Here is a 21,289-nt window from a genome sequence, read left to right on the forward strand (position 1 = left end):
ATGTATTGGGGGGGGAGTTCCGGAAGATTTGATGCCGGCTATACACAACAGGTGTCCAGTACACCTTCACAACCCTGTATGCCCTGTTCCTGCTCCTCGCACTCGCCCTGAGGTGTGTGTCCCCAGCCCGGTACCTCCAGTGCCGGCACCACGCACCAGGCCTATAGTGCGCCTCGGCAGTCCAGTACGCCCTGTTCCTCCTCCCCGCACTTGCCCTGAAGTGCCTGTCCTCAGCCCAGTACCACCAGTTCCGGCACCACGCACCAGGCCTACAGTGCACCTCACCAGTCCAGAGCGTCCGGCAACAGTACCCAGTCCAGAGCGTCCGGCGACAGTACCCAGTCCAGAGCGTCCGGCGACAGTACCCAGTCCAGAGCGTCCGGCGACAGTACCCAGTCCAGAGCGTCCGGCGACAGTACCCAGTCCAGAGCGTCCGGCGACAGTACCCAGTCCAGAGCGTCCGGCGACAGTACCCAGTCCAGAGCGTCCGGCGACAGTACCCAGTCCAGAGCGTCCGGCGACAGTACCCAGTCCAGAGCGTCCGGCGACAGTACCCAGTCCAGAGCGTCCGGCTACAGTACCCAATCCAGAGCGTCCGGCTACAGTACCCAGTCCAGACTGAACAGTCTACAGACCGGAACCTCCCACGATGGGCCGCAGACCGGAACCTACCACGATGGGCCGCAGACCGGAACCTACCACGACGGGTCGCAGTCCGGAACCTACCACGACGGGTCGCAGTCCGGAACCTACCACGACGGGTCGCAGTCCGGAACCTACCACGACGGGTCGCAGTCCGGAACCTACCAGTCCGGATCCGCCAGAGTCTCCCTCCAGTCCGGATCCGTCGGATCCGTCACGCCCTGAACTGAGTATTCTTTGTTTTCTTTATAGATTTTGGTCAGGTCAGGGTGCGACATGGGTGATGTATGTGTTTTTGTACTGTCTAGGGTTTTTTGTAGGTGTATGGGGTTGTTTACCATCTAGGTGTTTATGTATGACTATGGTTGCCTAGATTGTTTCTCAATTAGAGGCAGCTGTTTATCGTTGTCTCTGATTGGGAACCATATTTAGGCAGGCATCTTCTTTGGGTATTTTGTGGGTTATTGTCTATGTCTAGTTGCCTGTGTCTGCACTGTTTATATATAGCGTCATGTCCGTTTGTTGTTTTGTAAGTTTGTGTTCTTTCTTCATTAAATATAGAAGATGTATTCATATCATGCTGCGCCTTGGTCTTCTCACTACGACGAACGTGACAATACTTGCGTACTATTGTTTGTACAGATGAACGTGGTACTTTCAGGTGTTTGGAAATTGCTCCCAAGGATGAACCAGACTTGTGGAGGTCTATAAATTTTTTTCTGAGGTCTTGGCTGATCTCTTTTGATTTTCCCATGATGTCAAGCAAAGAGGCACTGAGTTCGAAGGTAGGCCTTGAAATACATCCACAGGGACACCTCCAATTGACTCAAATTATATCTAAAGCCATGACATAATTTTCTGGAATTTTCCAGCTGTTTAAAGGCACAGTCAACTTAGTGTATGTAAAATCGTGACCCACTGGAATTGTGATACAGTGAAATAATCTGTCTAAACAATTGGTGGAACAATTACTTGTCATGTACAAAGTAGATGTCCTAACCAATTTGCCAAATCTATTGTTTGTTGACAAGAAATTTGTGGAGTGGTTGTAAAACACCTCATCGGCTCCAACCTAAGTATAGTGTATTCAACTGCATATACTGTTTTCTATACTTTTTAAAAACGTTTTCTACTGTATCTTCGTCTGTTCCACTCCGACATTGCTCGTCCATATGTATATAGTCTTAATTCATTCCTACTTAGCTTTTTGTGTATTGGGTATATGTTGTGTCATTTGTTAGATATTACAGCACTGTCAGAGCTAGAAACACAAGCATTTCGCTACACCCACAATAACATCTGCTAATCACGTGTATGTGACCAATAACATTCGCTTTGATTTGGCAGTGTAACAGGTATTACACTGACAGTACAGAAGTAACCCTAACTCTAAGTACATTATAATAATAAGTCATCACAGTACTTGTTGCTCTAAACAATGATTGTTATCTGGTTGTTTTACCTACTTTAGTTGAATTCACCGATGGTAAGTTGCTCTGGATAAGAGCGTCTGCTAAATTAGTCAAATGTAAATGTACTAAGAACACTAAAATGGTTTACCATGTAGTGGACAGTGACAAGGAGAAAGCTTGTGCTTTTATTGATTTGTGGCGCAGTGTCCTCTTTTCACAGGACACGGTGTACACCAAGGAGATGGGGGAAACAAGGCTCGGAAGACTCCTCTCTCCTTGTGCAGGTTAAATATAAATGACGTACAGACAGAGACACAAGGGTACCGTCGCCCGTCCTCTCTCATCGGGAGCAGCTTGCCCAACTCCATGAGTCAGCGTTTCTGCTGGGGGAAAAAACAATTAGCCAGCCATTTTGTTCATAAGTGACATTTCTAAAGGTTAACAGGGAGGACATCTGTCACGTAGCTGGGGCTAAAATGGAGTTTGATATCACGTGGCGGTAATTTGAGTAATTGTGAAGTTTATTGTCAAAGGGGGGCTGCGCATCGATGAGAGCATGGGGGTATTGCAGGGGCTCTGATGCATTGGTGAAACTGCACCACAAATGATCCCAAAATGCTGATGACTTTGAGGTTCATTGTCATAAAATGCTGTTTCAAATTCACACATACTAACACCCTCAAAGATACACATATACCTGATAGACAGGAGAACAGACAGACATACAGACAGACATTTACGTATTGTGAAAGTAAGAGATCTGATGATTGTGATCATGTTCTGTCTCAAGTTCACAATAAACACACACGCACGCACACACACACACACACAGACCCATTAGACCCTAATGCCACCACGGAATGGATCATATTTATGGATGTCATTAACGGAGTGTAGGGAAAAGGTTGCTATTTAAAAAAGATTAAGCACAGGGACAGAGATGAATGTTCACAGGGGTTTTTACGAACTGCAGGCCCCTTGTTTCGCCATTAAACACAATCCACACACTCTCCGATCGGTAAACCAGTAGGACGCGGGATGGGCATAAGTCTTATTCCACACTCTGTCCACCACCCGCCCTTTACGCCCTGTATTTAATAATGAGACACCAACCACTGAGGCTGAGGGGTGAACGCCAAGGACCGGTTTGTGGAGGAAAAGGAAACAGCTTTGTCACTACAGGGAGGGAGGATCCCTCTCAAGAGTGCATCTCAATAAGTTGGTAAAGTGACTTCCTCTCTTTGTCTCCTTTCCCTGAGCGGCAATGACTTGTGTGAGAGTGGATTGGTGAAATGAAGACATCTGCCATATTGCTTTCACCGATCCTGTGTTTTCGGGTTTATTGCAAATTTCAAACGTAAAAATGGGGGCGAACAAGGCAACGTCCGACTAAAAAGTTGTTACTGCTACCTAGGCTTGGGAGGTATATCGTATATACCGTATACCGGGGTATTTGGAAATAGTCACGGGATGGTTTTTCTATACCGTCACTATCGTTGAAACTATTTCTTGGAATTTTTTACATTTTTATACATTTGAATATTTGTAGCTACTTTGAGTTACTTATATAACTTTATGAGCTGGGATGTCTGTCCTGCAAATATTTTAGGTCAGAGACTTTATACAATTAAAACAATGCGCTTGTTAGCATTTAGTTAGTATTTTCTATGGTATTTTAAAAGTATTTGTTAGCATTGCTAACCTCCGGAATACAAAGGCTCAGTGAGGATTGAAAATATCGCCCCTTGTGCTCAGTGCTGGTAGGTATGAACGCCCAAGCCTGCTGCTACTTTTCAACACGGAGCCTTTATTGTGTGCAACTCTAAATCCTTGATAGGAAAGAGATGGAATCAGGCCTCTGATGTGGTAATTCATTAGCCAAGGCAAAGCCAATCAGTCTTTGTGATTGATCTGTCACTGGGCCAATCCTGTTTGTTCCTGTCAGTACTGGGATTTGTCCAAAAGGCTCTGTCTGTTAATGTGTGTGTGTGTGTGTGTGTGTGTGTGTGTGTGTGTGTGTGTGTGTGCAAGAGTGAGTGAGAGAGAAAGAGAAGTTTGTGTCTATGGCAGAGAGAAATAGAGACTAAGAGAAAGAGATCAAAATAGACAGCGAGAGAGAAAGAGTAGGTGTGTGCGTGAATGCAAAACAAACAGAGCAAAACATGTCGGCGATGCGAATCAGATCAAATGAACATGTGCCATTAACAAACATTGACCCTTGGTCCTTCATTGTCATTAGATTAAGGGCTCCACTCAGAGCAAACAACACTTGGCTCAGTTGGGCCACATTATCTTGCATAATAAGTAGCTGTCAAAGTAGAAAAGATAGATAAAACATAAGGAACAAAAATGTAAATGCAACAAGTAAAATGTTGGTCCCATGTTTCATGAGATGAAATAAAAGATCCCAGAAATGTTCCATATGCTCAAAAATATTACTTCTCTCAAATTTTGTGGACAAATTTGTTTATATCCCTGTTAGTTAGTATGTCTCCTTTGCCGAGATAATCCATCCACCTGACAGGTGTGGCATATCAATACTGATTAAACATCATGATCATTACACAGGTGCACCTTGTGCTGTAGACAATAAAAGGCCACTAAAATGTGTAGTTTCGTCACACAACACAATGCCACAGATGTCTCAAGTTCGGAGGGAGCGTGCAATGACATGCTGACTGTAGGAATGTTAGAGAATTTGGTAGTACGTCCAACTGGCCTCACAACCGCAGACCACGTGTAATCATGCCAGCCCAGGACCTCCACATCCGGCTTCTTCACCTGCGAGAAGCAAGCCTCCTGGGAGCTGAGGAAACTGTGGGTTTGTACAACCAAAGACCCTCTGCACAGACTGTCAGAAACCATCTCAAGGAAGCTGATCTGCGTGCTCGTCGTCCTCACCAGGTTCTTGACCTGACTGCAATTCGGCGTCGTAATGAACTCCAGTGGGCAAATGCTCACCTTCGATGGTCACTTGCACGCTGGAGAAGTGTGCTCTTCATGGATGAATCCCAGTTTCAACTGTACCGGGCAGAAGCCTGTATGGCTTCGTGTGGGCGAGCGGTTTGCTGATGTCAACGTTGTGAACAGAGTGCCCACTGGTGGCGATGGGGTTATGGTATGGGCAGGCATAAGCTACGGACAACCAACACAATTGCATTTTATTGATGGCAATTTGAATGCACAGAGATACCATGACGAGGTCCTGAAGCCCATTGTCGTGCCATTCATCCGGCACCATCACCTCATGGTACAGCATGATAATGCATGGTCCCATGTTGCAAGGACCTGTACAAAATTCCTGGAAGCTGAAAATGTCCCTGTTCTTCCATGGCCTGCATTACTCACCAGGCATGTCACCCATTGAACATGTTTGGGATGCTCTTTATCGACACCAGCATGTTTCAGGTCCTGCCAATATCCAGCAACTTCGCACAGCCATTGAAGAGGAGTGGGACAACATTACACATGCCACAATCAAACAGCCTGATCAATTTTATGTGAAGGTGATATGTTGCAATGCATGATACAAATGGTGGTCACACCAGATACTGGTTGGTTTTCTGGTCCAGGTCCCTACCTTTTATTTCAGACATCTGTGACCAACTGATGCATATATCTGTATTCTCAGTCATGTGAAAAGCATAGATTAGGGTCTAATTTCTTTCTTTAATTTGACTGATTTCCATATATGAATTAGGGGTAACTCAGTAAAATCTTAGAAATTCTTGCATGTTGCGTTTATATTTTCATTCAGTGTAGATGCTATGAGACACATTCGCTATAAAACAGCAGACAAGCCAATCCCGAGCCCCTCTGATGAATTGAGTATAGCTTAACCTTTGCTCTCCGAGCCTATTTGTCAAGCAGTGGAATAGATCCAATTTACCCCTAATCTCAAACAAGCCTGTACAAACCAAACAAAGAACATTCACTGCATCTTGTATCATTATAATTAGTCAGTTTAAAATATTTGATACATTTTCGCAATATGTAATGCATAGAGTCATTTGTTTTTAGTAGTTGTATATGTGTTATATGTGGGTTTTTTTTGTCTCTCACAACAAGCACATTTTATAGGGGTGAATGGGCATGGGGGGAATGAGGAGGGGCATGGGGAGGGTTGTCTGTGTTTTTGGGATAGTGAAAACCTCATAATGGTGGTAGCAATTCACGAAACAATTAAATTGAAAGTAATAAACCAATGTTACAGCTGTAATGCCCTCATCTGAGTGTGACAATATGCCCATTGTTGTTCAGTGGTGGCGCCCTTGGCCTGCTGTTTGAGTACCACTGCTGTACATCTTGTTGAGGGAATGCTGTCTTACCTTGGATGTGTGATGGATGAGAGCTCTGTTTCTCAAACCTCTCGAGTACCCCCCTGCAATTCTACTTATTTGTCTCAACTGGTCAACTAATCATCAAGCCCTTGAATCAGGTGTGCGTCAAGTAGTTGAATCAGATGCGCTAGCTAGTACTGCGAAACACTGTGTTAAGAGTAACCAGGGTCGTATTCACTAGGAACCAAATGGAAGCAAACTGACTGAACAGTGGTGGGACTACCTGAACTTGTCCAAAAAGAAACGCTTGTTTTCGTTGTAAAACGGTGCTACGGTGTGCATAATGAATACGACCCAGGTGTGCTAGTACTGGGAAACACTGTGTTAGAGTATCACAGCTGTCTTGTGAAGAACATGGCGTCTTACTTTGGATGTGTGAACTGGTCGATCTTCTCCACTAGGTCTCTTCCGATGCTCCTCACCAGGTCATAGAAGTCATTCTCCGTGTAGCCCTCGGCCAGAAGTAGATGTCATTGGTCAGAGGTGGGTTCCTTACTGAGAGGTTGAGAAGGGGAGGAGGAGGAGGGAAGAGAACGAGAGAGAAAAACAATTGAGTGCACTTTTAGAGAAAAAAAACTAAAAAGGAGAGATCGCAATTCACGCTTTGGGTTTGTCTTCGCCACTGCCACCAATCACGTTGTTTGAGATTTTAAATCAGTTTCTAACCAACAGCCAATGGAATTCATGCTTTGAATTTCCTACCCAAATCATCTAAGTCACTTCAAACCTAGTTCTAGAGCTGCTACACAATCCCCATGAAAAAGCTACTTTTAGATCATTTTAGACCAATTTTTTGGGCTGATCCATTTAGGATAAAGAGTTTCCACACAGAGAAACTAAGAGGAAGATGAAGAAGAGCAAAAGAGTGGGTGATAAAGAACCGTCAATGACAAAAGAGTTGAGACGCTGTGACAACATTCCCTTTCGAATCGTGTTGTGGAAAGTAGAGGTTGAAACAAATCACGCCAACATTTTCGGTGGAGGATAGAACAGGAAGACAAAAACACATTCAAATCTGTGGAACTTTCCACAGGCTACACTGTAACAGACTGCAGGGAGGTAAACCAGACAGGCCTGTGTGTTGTGAAGCCATGAGTCGGAGTTTGACTCATACCCGATGGGAGTTGCACAACATTAGGGCTTTGGGGATCCCTGGTCTCTCCTCAGACTCCTCACACTGGGGAAATACGAGGCTCATTAGACACGCTCTCTAAATCCCAAATCAAACTCTAGCCCCTCTTCACTAGGCACTTCGGTAGAAGGCACTTCTGTAGATCTGAAGAGATTGGATAGGGGTAAGCAATATGGAAAAATTCCATCAAGCCTATCTGAGGGCAAAGTGAAGCAAGTAGCATATTGCTTATACTTATCCCTTCAGATCTACAGGAGTGCCTAGGGGTTGATTTGGGATTTAGAATAAACCTAAAGACATAAATGGATCCCCTTGTCTTTGGTAGTACTGTACAATAATGGTATTTTAGCAAAGGCTTTCATCTGAAGCAACTTCCAGCAAATGCATATACTAAAACCACCAACTATGCTGCATCAAATACCACAGTCCAACCGAGCCATAAGAAACATGGGTCCAAAAAACACCTCCCCTGGCTGTAAAGAGGAGGAATAATCCCAAGTGTCAACCAGTCCAGAGCGGTGTTGGTCTCTGGGGCCAGGAGGGTGGACCAGGCCTCTGCCACCGGTCTTGAAGTGTATTCAGAGGGCAGTGGAAAACACAGAGGGGGGGAAAGGAAACTCTGCTGACCTCCCCGGTCACACCTCATTACCATTCCAGCATTTAGAGAGAGGATTGGGGGAGGGGGTGGAGGCAGGAAGAGAAGCCGTGACCAAGCGCAGCGAGAGTGCACAGGCCCTGGGCAGCAGCAGAGGTGACAAGTCAGTGCATCCAAACCCGGTTCCCGGTACAAGTTGGAGAGCACGAGCTATAAATAATGCCAACAAGGTCATTAGGCATCATGGAGGGTGGGATGTCTCTCTTCTCCTACCCCTTCCTGCTCCTTCCTCCTTTACCGCTGTGGGCCCGGAGTGAGTGATGGAGGGAGGCTGAGGGGGAGATGGGCTGAAAAATGAGCGGGAGACGGAGTGATCGCTCACCGACTGCTTGCTTCCCACTCCAGGGCCACAGTCCGGCCCTGCCATATTGTGGGTAGTAGAGTGTCTTACATAGTGTGGGCATGATCCGGCCCTGCCATATTGTGAGTTATAAAATGTCTTGCATAATGTGGGTGTTTCATAGAAGGCCTGCAGAATACCGATATTGAAAGGTGGTGGCTTTTTGACAACAGAAACCTTCGTTGACTAATTAAAATTACTTGTGAAAAGTGGACGTCTGCCATAATAAAAATTCCACATGATACACTGTGCAGTGCAGCGTCTGCCATATTCAAGAAGTGCCGCATGGATAACCTCGGTCAGGTAGGTGTCGACAAAGGTCAATGTGAACGTCTCATCATGTACCAACTTCAATCAAATCCAATTAAATGATGTGTAATTATGTTCAAAGTAAGCATGTTCAAAAAGTCCCCGGTTCTGCCCCCCCCCCAAAAAAATCAATACTGGGTAGTTAAAAAGCAATTAAAAGCGATATTAGTTTCTGGCCAAATCCTTCAACAATGACGGCTACCATCGAGTCATCTCAGCAAACAGGTGACGTCCTAAGGACAATAGGCGATGTTATGTCCCTTTAAAACCTGTTGACGGTACATGTTCTCCAAGGGGTACCACACCCCCCCGCTCAACTGAAACAGTGGCGCACAGAATGCAAAAATATTCGTAGAAATATTTAACCTCCACACATTAACAAGTCCAATAGCTCAAAGATAAACACCTTGTTCATCTACCCAGTGTGTCAGATTTCTAAAATGTTTTGCGGCAAAAACACCACCACCAAAGACACAGACGATATACAGCCATTTTGTCGAACAAAAGATGCAATCACAAACGCAGGATTAAAAGAAAAATAATTCACTAACCTTTTGAAAATCTTCATCAGATGACAGTAATAGGACATGTTACACAGTACATTTATGTTTTTTTCAATAATATGCCATTTATATCCATAAATCTCCGTTTACATTGACGCCATGTTCAGAAAATGCTCAAAAATGTCCGGAGAAATTATAGATAGCACCGCCAGATAACAGAAATAAACATCATAAACTTTGACTAAATATACATGTTCTACATATAGTTAGAAAGATACACTGCTTCTTAATGCAACCGCTGTGCCACATTTATTTTTAACGTTACAGAATTAGTTCACTATGTAATAATCTGAGACGGCGCTCAGACGTAAGCGATATTTCTCCGCTATGTTGGAAAAAATTACAACATAAATATTCCCTTACCTTTGATGGTCTTCGATCAGAATGTAGGGGAAGGAGTCATACTTACCTAATATATAGTTTGGTTTCAGTTGGTGTGTCCTCACAGTAGCATATGCTACGAGTTCCAGCTGAAATGCATCCAAAATGACTTCTGGTCCCGAACAGTTGCACATCAAAACTTCAAAATGACATATTATATGTTGACTAAACTGGTCAAACTAAGTGCAGAATCAAGCTTTAGGATGTTATAAACGTACAAAACAATTCTCAATTCAACCGGACAATCATACTTCTTCTGAGGCAAGCTGGAACAAAGGAAGGGCTTTGTCCAATTCGCGCCCTAACGCGCAGGTATTTTCTCGCGACACTCACTCTTTTCCCTCCCAAAGGGTCAAAACTTGCGGGATTTGCACAATTAAACGCGGTACTGAATGAGGACATCTAGTGGAAGACATAGAAAGTGTCTCCAGATCCATAGCTGGTTGGGAAGGGTGGGGGCGATGACGTCAAAGTTGCCCCAACTTTCATGATTCCAAAACTAGTTTGGGAGATCGCCTGCCCTGTGAGTTCTGCTATACTTACAGACATAATTCAAACGGTTTTAGAAGCTTTAGAGTGTTTTCTATCCAATAATTATAATACATTATAAATTATTATATGCATATATTAGCAATTTTGGACAGATTTTTTTTCAGTTTACTATGGGCACGCAATTCATCCAAAGGGGGCAGTATTCTGCCTAGCCCTAACAGGATATTATGGGTTTCGGCGAGATGTTATCCCACTGACGTTCTCGTGACCGTAAGCGGACGTTCAGTACAGGTCCTGGTCTGGTCGCAGTATAACATTATAATAAGGTATTTTGATGTTCATTAGGGAACGTTACAAAAAGGTTCCTGTTTGGTTCTGATAGGACGTTATCCATGTGACATTCAATGACCTAAAAGGGACATTTCATGATGGTCAGTGGTTCTCAACTGGTCTTGAACCAGGCTGTTTCAGTCGTGATCCAATATTTGTGTCGCAATTTAGTTTTTGTCAGGACCTTTTTAGGACGTTCTCAGGACTTTTTACTAGTCCTTAGGACGTTGTGTGATAGACCCAAGGTTCTATCACGCTCTTGGGGACCTTTGTCTAGTTCCCTGTAAGTTACCAGGAAGTCATTGAGGACCAGGTCAGGACCTTTTTAGGAATTTGATTTTACTAGTCCTTAGGACGTTGCGTAACAAGGGAATGTTCTCTGGGGGACCTTTGTCTAGTTCCCTGTAACTTACCAGAAAGTAATTGAGGACCATGTTAGGATATTTGTAAGATCTTCTCAAGCCATTTATTTTACCAGTTGTCAGGATGTTATGCGATGGTCCCAGGTGTCCCAAACCATTATAAGTAAATGAATTAAATGGTATGGGGGTTTTAAGGTAAGTGGTACGGTGTTCAGCTAAAACTGTGTAAAAATCTTTCATCGATGATGATTACATTTGACATGATAATTTAGTAGTATTGACTTTTCAATATGACTCCACCTCAGATTTGAACTCACAACTAGGGCTGTTACTGTGACCGTATTACCGCCACACCGGCGGTCACGACTCATGATGACAGTCAAATTCCACGTGACTGTTTAGTCACGGTAACTCTGCTTCTCCATATGCTCTGATGCTGCTGATGTAGTAGCCTGCTAAACTTGCTAACTCCTGGGTACCCGTAATTGTCCCTCTAATTCCTCTGACATCAATGAAAATGTAATCGAAAATCTAATCAAACACTTAATGAGAGCCCGTGAGCTGATGTTACACAACATTTCTATAGGCTATGCAATTGTGTGAGAAAACATAGTGATGGCCTCTATTAAAAAGAGGAGGATCCCATCAGCTTTCTATAGGCTAGGCCGACTATATTAATTTCTCAATTTTCCTAATGTTTAGCATATTGCTTCTTTTTAAAAACAGGAGTATGGCCTACCTGGCTGGCATGAAAATGAACCACGGAAATGTGTCCTCCATTCGCTATTTAAGTGCATAGTTGAAGCTGCCCCTGTTTCATGATAATGGTCCATTCTAAATCAAAACAAATTTCACACATACAGTTGAAGTCGGAAGTTTACATACCCCGTAGTTAAATACATTTAAACTCAGTTTTTCACAATTCTTGACATTTAATCCTAGTAAAAGTTCCCTGCCTTAGGTCAGTTAGGATCATCACTTTATTTTAAGAATGGGAAATGTCAGAATAATAGTAGAGAGCATGATTAATTTCAGCTTTCATTTCTTTCATCACATTCCCAGTGGGTCAGAAGTTTACAAACACTCAATTAGTATTTGGTAAAATTGCCTTTAAATTGTTTAACTTGGGTCAAACGTTTCGGGTAGCCTTCTACAAGCTTCCCACAATAGATTGGATGAACTCAGTTACACAGAGCTGGTGTAACTGAGTCAGGTTTGTAGGCCTCCTTGCTCGCACATGCTTTTTCAGTCCTGCCCACAGATTTTCTATAAGATTGAGGTCAGTGTTTTGTGATGGCCACTCCAATACCTTGAATTTGTTCTCCTTAAACCATTTTGCCACAACTTTGGAAGTATGCTTGGGGTCATTGTCCATTTGGAAGACCCATTTACGACCAAGCTTTAACTTCCTGACTGATGTCTTGAGATGTTGCTTCAATATATCCACATCATTTTCCTCCTCATGATGCCATCTATTTTGTGAAGTGCACCAGTCCTTCCTGCAGCAAAGCACCCCCACAACATGATGCTGCCACTCCATGCTTCACGGTTGGGATGGTGTTCTTCAGTTTGCAAGCCCCCTTTTTCCACCAAACATAACGATGGTCATTATGGCCAAACAGTTCAATATTTCAATATTTGTTTCATCAGACCAGAGGACATTTCTCAAAAAAATACAATCTTTGGCCTCCCGGGTGGCGCAGTGGTCTAAGGCACTGCAATGCAGTGCTAGCTGTGCCACCAGATACTCCAGACTCTGTTGCAGTCGGCTGCGACCAGGATGTCCATGGGGGTGACGCACAATTGGCCTAGCGTCATCTGGGTAAGGGAGGGTTTGGCCGGTAGGGATATCCTTGTCTCGGGCCGGGCGCAGTGCACGCTGACCAGGTCGCTAGGTGTACGGTGTTTCCTCCGACACATTGGTGTCGTCTCTCCCGAGCCTGTACGGGAGTTGTAATGATGAGACAAGACAGTAACTTCTAACAATTGGATACCACGTAAAAGGGGGTAAGAAAAAAAAGTATGATCTATATCCCCATGTGCAGTTGTAACCCATAGTCGGGCTTTTTTAAAGAGCAATGGTTTCTTCCTCGCTGAGCGGCATTTCAGGTTATGTTGATATAGGACACGTTTTACTGTGGATACAGATACTTTTGTACCCGTTTCCTCCAGCATCTTCACGAGGTCCTTTGCTGTTGTTCTGGGATTGATTTTCACTTTTCACACCAAAGTACGTTCATCTCTAGGAGACAGAACGCGTCTCCTTCCTGAGCGGTATGACAGCTTTAGTGTATGTGAACTTCTGACCCACTGGAATTGTGATACAGTAAATTATAAGTGAAATAATGTCTGTAAACAATTGTTGGAAAAATTACTTGTCATACACAAGGTCCTAACCGACTTGCCAAAACTATAGTTTGTTAACAAGAAATTTGTAGAGTGGTTGAAAAACGAGTTTTAATGACTCCAACCTAAGTGTATGTAAACTTCCGACTTCAACTGTATTATTTAGTACATGTAAAGACAAGATTAAATAAAAAAATAGTGTGATGGGTGACAATATTAGCCTATCACCTGTGAACGATGCACAGCAAAACACCAGTCTCAACGTCAACAGTGAAGAAGCGACTCCGGGATGCTGGCCTTCTTGGCACAGCTCCTCTGTCCAGTGTCTGTGTTCTTTAGCCCATCTTAATATATATATTTTTTGGCCAGTCTGAGATATGGCTTTTTCTTTGCAACTCTGGCTAGAAGGCCAGCATCCCGGAGTCGCCTCTTCACTGTTGACGTTGAGACTGGTGTTTTGCGGGTACTATTTAATGAAGCTGCCAGTTGAGGACTTGTGAGGCATCTGTTTCTCAAACTAAACACTCTAAAGCTCAGGGATGGGGCTGGAGAAATGTAACAACTCTTAAATGTATAGATAGAGCTATGGCCTGAGGTCAAAATGAACATTTCACCTAATATTGAGGCAATACTGTTTGTTAACAAAGACATTGTTTACACACAATGGATTAAAACAACTTTTTGGGAGGTTATGATGGGGTAAAACAGTTGAGCTAAGCTCTTGAGGCATTTATAGTTGACAACCTATTCTTTAAGAATCAATAGACCTATACGGTATAATTCATGTGAATGATCAAAACAGCTGTAAATATCACCTTTTAACAGTTTTTAATTGACCAAAGGGCCCGGTTAAAAGGCCCCCCATAACGGTACAGCAGTGGCGGCGTCACCTCTGCCTGAACCGGAACCTGCACTCCACCTGTCTTTACACAGTGAGAAGGACTCATGAATAAAACATCCCGACAGTGGGATAGGGTTGAGTGACATGCGCAAGCCTGTCCTCTCGACCCGGGCCGTGGAGAAAAAAAGCCTGAGGTAAAGTGAAAAAAGAAAGAATGCAGGAGGTAACGTAAGAGTTATGAGTGATGCTGAACTGAAGTGGTACTTAGTAGTTCTTAGCAGTATGTTACTTGAAGCGGATGTGGTTCAATGTCTGAGCTGAGTGTCATTCCCTGGGGCAAACCAAACAGGATATACAATTTAAGAAGCTATTACGTGCAGTTGCCACACCCCTGTGGCAAAAACACATGTTCGGAAAATACTTAAATGCAAGATTATTTGACGGAAGCACAATGTGTAAGCGAATTAGGAAGCAGGCAAACAATGACAGTCATGCTGTGGTCAACATGGATAAGCTAAACTGCTTCGGCAGCTCTACATTGGTCCTTTCCTGGCGAACAGAACCTTGGTTTAGTGGGATAATGGGCATGCTTGGGCATTCTTATTCACACAACCGAGGGGAAAAAAACAGCTCACGAAAACACATTACAGTAAACACGGGCGTGACGAGGAATACCAATGGTCCCAGACGGCACAGAGGGCATTAGGAAAACGAGAAACTCTCTTCCAGGAAAGAGAAAAGAAGAGGGGGATGGAAAAGTTCATGTGCTTTCAAACAAGAGCTATGAAGGCTATAGGCGGTCAGGAGGGAAAATGTAAAACGTGTGTGTACACGTTTGATGAGTGGGTGGGGGTCAGGGTCAGGGAGACGAAGGCAGAAGCAGAGACGGAGGGTGTAAAGCAGCAGTAACTAAACAGAGACTGTCAAAAGGTAGAGGAGGAGAGACTATTAAATATCTATCTATAGTGTCTGAAGTGGAGCATAATGTAGCCTGCCTGAGCAAGAACCTCCATTGAATGAAAACTAACGAGCCATACACTACCTTCAGGTATGAAGTATGAAACCGTGTGCTCGTCTGTGATTCGACATGCGTATTACCTAGTGTCAATTCGAGAGAGATTTTGGCCAATCATTCTTCATCCATGCTTTCCTTCATTCATTAATTCTTATATTCAGTTTCGGGGTTCTAATTGTATAGTTTGATTGTTATTGTTTATGATCCAGGAGCTAGAATGTAAAGAAATTCCAGAACACTATGCTTGAAAAGTATCGCTTATTTATTTTACCTCTGCAGTGCCTTCAGAAAGTATTCACACTCCCTGACTCTTTTCACATTTTGATGTCTTACAAAGTGGGATTAAAATGGATTTAATTGTCATTTTTTCGTCAATGATCTACACAAAATACTCTGTAATGTCAAAGTGGAAAATAAAAAACAAATTTATCTTGATTTAGATAAGCATTCAACCCTCTGGGTCAATACATGTTAGAATCACCTTTGGCAATGATTACAGCTGTGACTATTCTGGGTAAGTCTCTAAGAGTTTTACACACCTGGATTGTGCAAAATTTGCCCATTATTCTTTAAGAAATTATGCAAATTGTCAAATTTATTTGATTTTGTAGGGGGTAGATCAGCTTCATTACTGCAGATAGATTGTGGCTTCTACCAATGTAATTGTCTTCATCATTTCCAATCCCCCATATATTTTGGGAGTAAATATAGAAAGTACATATCTTCAATACATTGTCCCCTAAGCCTACCACCCCTCCCCAAATTGGAGTAAACTAATGGACAACAACACTTAGGCTTCTTCTTCCTGCTTATACATACTAAATACATTTTACAGACACAGTATATTTTACTATAGTTACCTTTTGTTTGTTTTTAGTCTCATCCTTCCACTCAACCCCTCCCATCTGTCTCTGAACACCATCCAGTTTTGATTTCTGTCAAATTGGTTGTTGATCATTGCTAGACAACCATTTTCAGGTTTTGACATAGATTTTCAAGCATATTTAAGTCAAAGCTGGAACTCGGCCACTCAGGAACATTCACACTCTTCTTGGTAAGCAACTACAGTGTAGATTTGGCCTTGTGTTTCAGGTTATTTTCCTGCTGAAAGGTGAACTCATCTTCCAGTGTCTGGTGGAAAGCAGACTGAACCAGGTTTTCCTCTAGGAATTAGCTTGTGCTTAGCTCCATTCCCTTTCTTTTTAATCCTGAAAAACTCCCATCTTTAACGATTACAAGCATACCCATAATATGATGCTTGAATATGTGGAGAGTGGTACTCAGTAATTGTCACGCCCTGACCTTAGAGATCCTTTATATGTCTCTATTTTGGTTTGGTCAGGGCGTGATTTGGGGTGGGCATTCTATGTTTTTTGTTCTATGTTTTCTATTTCTGTGTTTGGCCGGGTGAGGTTCTCAATCAGAGGCAGCTGTCTATCGTTGTCTCTGATTGAGAACCATACTTAGGTAGCCTTTTCCCACCTGTGTTTTGTGGGTAGTTATTTTCTGTTTTGTGTGTCTGCACCAGACAGAACTGTTTTGTTTGTTCCTCTTTGTTCTTGTGTTCAGTTTCATTAAAAATCATGAACATGTACCACACTGCATCTTGGTCCTCTTCTTCAAACAGCAGTTATAGTAATGAGTTAAATTGGATTATCATAAAACTTTGTAATCAGGATAAAAAGGGAATTGTTAAACTTCAAAAGTTTCCAGTAATATACCCTCCCTGTGCAACCCTAGATATAATGTTTGTGGTTGTATACAAGTGTAAGTAACGTTTGAAATTATTTAGTCAAATATTATGTCTGATTGGGCATCTTGCAATCAATTTGCAGTCTACAAATGATTTGCAATTATGTTCCTGTCTGTTCAAGAAAAAAAAAATCAGCCAGTGACTGAATCTAGTTGATGATCCCTGCTTTAGTACCTTGTTGCAAACAAAATGCATGTTTTATGTGGGACAGCGATGATGTAGTCATTACAAAATCATGTTAAACACTATTATTGCACACAGTGTGACTTGTTAAGCACATTTTTAATCCTGAACTTATTTAGACCTAACAAAGGGGCTGAATACTTTTTGACCCAAGACATTTACATTTTTAAGTAATTTGCTACATAAAAAAAAAAATCCACTTTGACATTATGGGGTATTGTGTGTAGATCAGTAACAAAACATCTCAATTAATCCATTTTGAATTTAGACTGTAAAACAACAAAATGTGGAAAAAGGCAAAGGTTGTGAATACTTTCTGAAGGAACTGTATGAGTTTATTGGTAGTTCATAAACAAAGATGCATGGAATGTGTAGTCTGAACAAGCCACGTTTGGTGATTTACTGCCATCTGCAGTGCTGGAATGTTTGCTCAGGAGTATAATTCATTGGCTGATCCCTCCTGCTGACCTGGATGAAATTCTGTGACCCCTCTGAAGTATCACCCAATTGACTACTTTAAAATGGGCTTTGTGACAAGTGCTACTTCTATCCAGATCTATGGTCGAAACCTCAACGGCCAAAAATGGCGGAGTAATAGTGTTTTAAAAAGACAAATATAATCTAGGGCTTTATCTGGAAGGTGACTGGGTTGTTGATGTTGGGCAGGCAGAACTGCTTGATGAAGCGATTATCCTGGCTCCAGAAGAAGCGGATGTTGGGGATCCCGTACAGCACCATGGCCAGGCGCTCCAGGCCCAGTCCAAATGCACAGCCCATCTTCTTAGTTACTTCAGCTGGAAAAGGATACAATAAGAAATTAGACCAGTTGTTCCCAGACCTTTTTGGAGTGGTTACCGACCTAAAGCTGATTGGGATTTACAAGTTACCGAACATTTTTGCGACACCGACACATTGAGTATCACAATTTTAGGTGTTTTGAGAACTGATAGTCTAAAGCAGGTATTCCCAAACTGGGGAACACGTAATGACGTCGGGGGTACACAAAAAAAAATGTGATTCACATAAAAAATTAATTAAAAAAACATAAAAACATATTTTTCTATTCTTAACATTTTCAAACAGTCCATTTATATTTTCCAACGGGGCTATACATTTGGGTGAGGTTTTTCTCTTGCCTGAGTAGCCTCGTTTCATTGCCAAAAATAAAATGAAACCATCTAGTGTTCAGCGAATTAGCAGCACAAGGTCAAATACAGGTAGCCCAGTCAAATAATTAACATCCAATCACCTTAAAACCTGTTATGGATCATGCACATTTTCGCAGCTTTTTGTTAAAAATCGCGCAACATTTCAAAGTCCTGCTACTCATGCCAGGAATATAGTACATGCAAATGATAAGTATGTGTGTATAGAAAACACTCTGAAGTCTTTAAAACTGGTTTAATCGTGTCTGTGGCTATAACAGAACGTGTTTAGGAGTAAAAATTCCTCGAAAAACTGTTCTCCAAAAACACAAAAAATATATTAATCCGCCAGTCAATGTATTGTTTAAGGCGACTGCAAATAAATGAAGATGCCCTGTAAACGCCTACAGCCAGTGCTGGCATTTCCAGCCTACTTAATCCTTGGTTGTATGACGTTTTTGCCTTTCCTGTTTTAGTCTCTCCACAGGATGTTGTTAAAATGGAAAAGATGGACGCTGATTTCAAGACTAGCTGCTATCGAATACAGATCGCCCCGTGATGAATTGTATAGATTATTAACGTTTATTAATACCTAAAGTTGGTTTAGAAAAGTAGTTTGAAGTGATTTGTAAAAGTTTATAGGCAACTTTTGTAATTTTAAAAAGTGACGTTGCGTCTTGTAAAATGGAATATTCCTGGATCAGACTGGAAAACGACATTTTGGCTATACAATGACGGATTTAATCGGGAAAAAGACCCAATTGTGATGTTTATGGGATTTATAGGAGTGCCAAGAAAGAAGCTCGTCAAAGGTAATGAATGTTTTATATTTTATTTCTGCGTTTTGGGTAGCGCCGGCTACCGCAAAATCTGTTGTTTTAGGTGACGTTCCAGTACTTTGGGGGTGCATGCTATCAGATAATAGCTTCTTATGCTTTCGCCGAAAAGCATTTTACAAATCTGACTTGGTGGCTACATTCACAACGAGTGTAGCTTTAATTCAGTACCTTGCATGTGTGTTTTAATGAAAGTTTGAGTTTTATCAAAAACTATAGGTGGCGCTCTTGAAATTTCCGCGGATTTGATCCCGACAGAGGGAGCTAATCCCTAACAAGTTAACCGTTACTCTCTTGCGGGAATTCCACCAATGGTCCGTATGTAGCCAAACGTAGCTGCTGCTCATTCCGTTTGCTCGAAAATGGATGAATGGTTAAAATAAGTAAGGCCGCGTCCATAGACACATACCAGCTCTACTGATAGTACTGCTACTACCAGCAGTACTACACCTGCACCTGTCGACGACACAAATTGTTCTGCTTCCATGAGCACATCAAATGCAAGCATCAATAATTCTGCATTTGTTGTTAGCCCAGCTAGCATGGACAGTTTGTGTGTCATCATGCAGTTGTGAATCTGATGCAGCCGAAGAGCTACTGCCCCCTTACCCGGGAAAGCACCGAACAACAGACAGGGATGTTGGACCATCTGAGAGGCGCAAATATGATGAGAACAACATTGATATGAGGTTCACTTATATTGGGAGTAGTGCCTTTCCTCAGCCACAGTGTGTTATATGTGCAAAAGTACTATCTCACAACTCAATGAAACTGTTGTGTCTTTGGCATCATTAAAGTTAATACTGTTATTTTATCAAATCAATTCTCTGTAATTATTATTATGTGATTAAACTAATCATATAAATGTAATTAACTCGGAAGTCGGGCACCAAGGAAAATCTTCAGATTACAAAGTAATAATTTTCCTAATAACTTTTCAGATATTTTAATATCTGATCAATTAGTCTTCTAATTAATGAATTATTCTTTACCTCACATTAGTTTAATTCCAAACATCGTAAATTGTTGGTTATCTGCACGAACCCAGCCTTCACTATGAATCATCCATACATCAATTGTCTTAATCATTTATTTACTAAACAACTAAATAATCACAGAAATGCATAACAAACAAACAAGCAGTAGGTATGGTTACAAGGAAATGATAGGGGATGTGCCCTAGTGGGCTAAACCGGTATGGCGGCTTGATAGACAAAGGGACTGAGAAGGGCGCGAAAGACAAAAGACACTACACAGTTGATAATTATATTGATAGAAATACTAATCCTTTGCACATGAACGCTCACTCATTAGGGAATATTTGCAATCAATATATATATTTACGCTCAGTGTGTCGTCATGATCTCTGTTGGAATCGTCCGTCTTTCTGTTGGAAAGTTCATCTGAACTTCTCTTTGCGTCCCTGGTGTCTTTCGTGGTTAGAATGGGTACTTCAGAGTCCCATTCAGAAATATTGTTATAGAATAGGTGTTTCGGCGGTTATCGGTCTTCGCATTTCAGGTCGACATAACTTCTAACTGCAGACTAGTAATTAGTATCGAAGATTTGCTCTTATTCTGTCAGATCGACAGTCTCAGAGTTTAACCACGTGGTATGGTTAAGAATTCAGCAACCATTACAACCTTAGCTTATCCTGTGGTTTTTGTGGTCTCTACTCAGAACTTAGCCCTCTCGGTAATCGAGGTACGCATGGTCTGAAGTGGGCTTCTCTAGGTGTTTTTTTTTATTCAGAACAGCAGAAAAGGCTGTCCCATGTGCCAGATCAATGTCTGTGCTCATGGAATGGGCCAATGACTTAGTTAAACTCCAAAGGAAATTGGATTCTCTTTCATTAAACAGTTTAAAATCACATTACATCATTTCACAAATAGTTTCACCATTACTCATTCATTTTATACAATAATTAGATGCAAATCTCATAACGGAGACTCTTGTATAAACAGAGTTATGGTAACGTGGCTGTAATGTCTCTTAATGAGGTCACAAACATTAAACAAAATGGACCGGTCGTAGCTGGATTCTCCACCGACCGTTTACGCATTCTCCAAAACATGGACATTGTTCAGTTCTCAAGTTCTGTGATGTAGAAGAAGTTCCTTTGTTCTACTGTGGACCCTCTCTCTTTACTGCATGAGGGAGAGAGTCTCCTCCAGGAATTTACGACCTGAGATAACAGAACCTGGGTGTAAGA

General features: G+C 42.1%; 1 pseudogene; it reads right to left on the reverse strand.

The window, feature by feature from the left end:
- Positions 1–627: 627 nt before the first annotated feature.
- LOC135572060 (phenylalanine--tRNA ligase, mitochondrial-like) overlaps positions 628–21,289 on the reverse strand; it is a 73,969-nt pseudogene continuing 53,307 nt past the window's right edge.

The sequence above is a fragment of the Oncorhynchus nerka genome, linkage group LG6 (assembly GCF_034236695.1).
Source record: "Oncorhynchus nerka isolate Pitt River linkage group LG6, Oner_Uvic_2.0, whole genome shotgun sequence".
NCBI lineage: Eukaryota > Metazoa > Chordata > Actinopteri > Salmoniformes > Salmonidae > Oncorhynchus > Oncorhynchus nerka.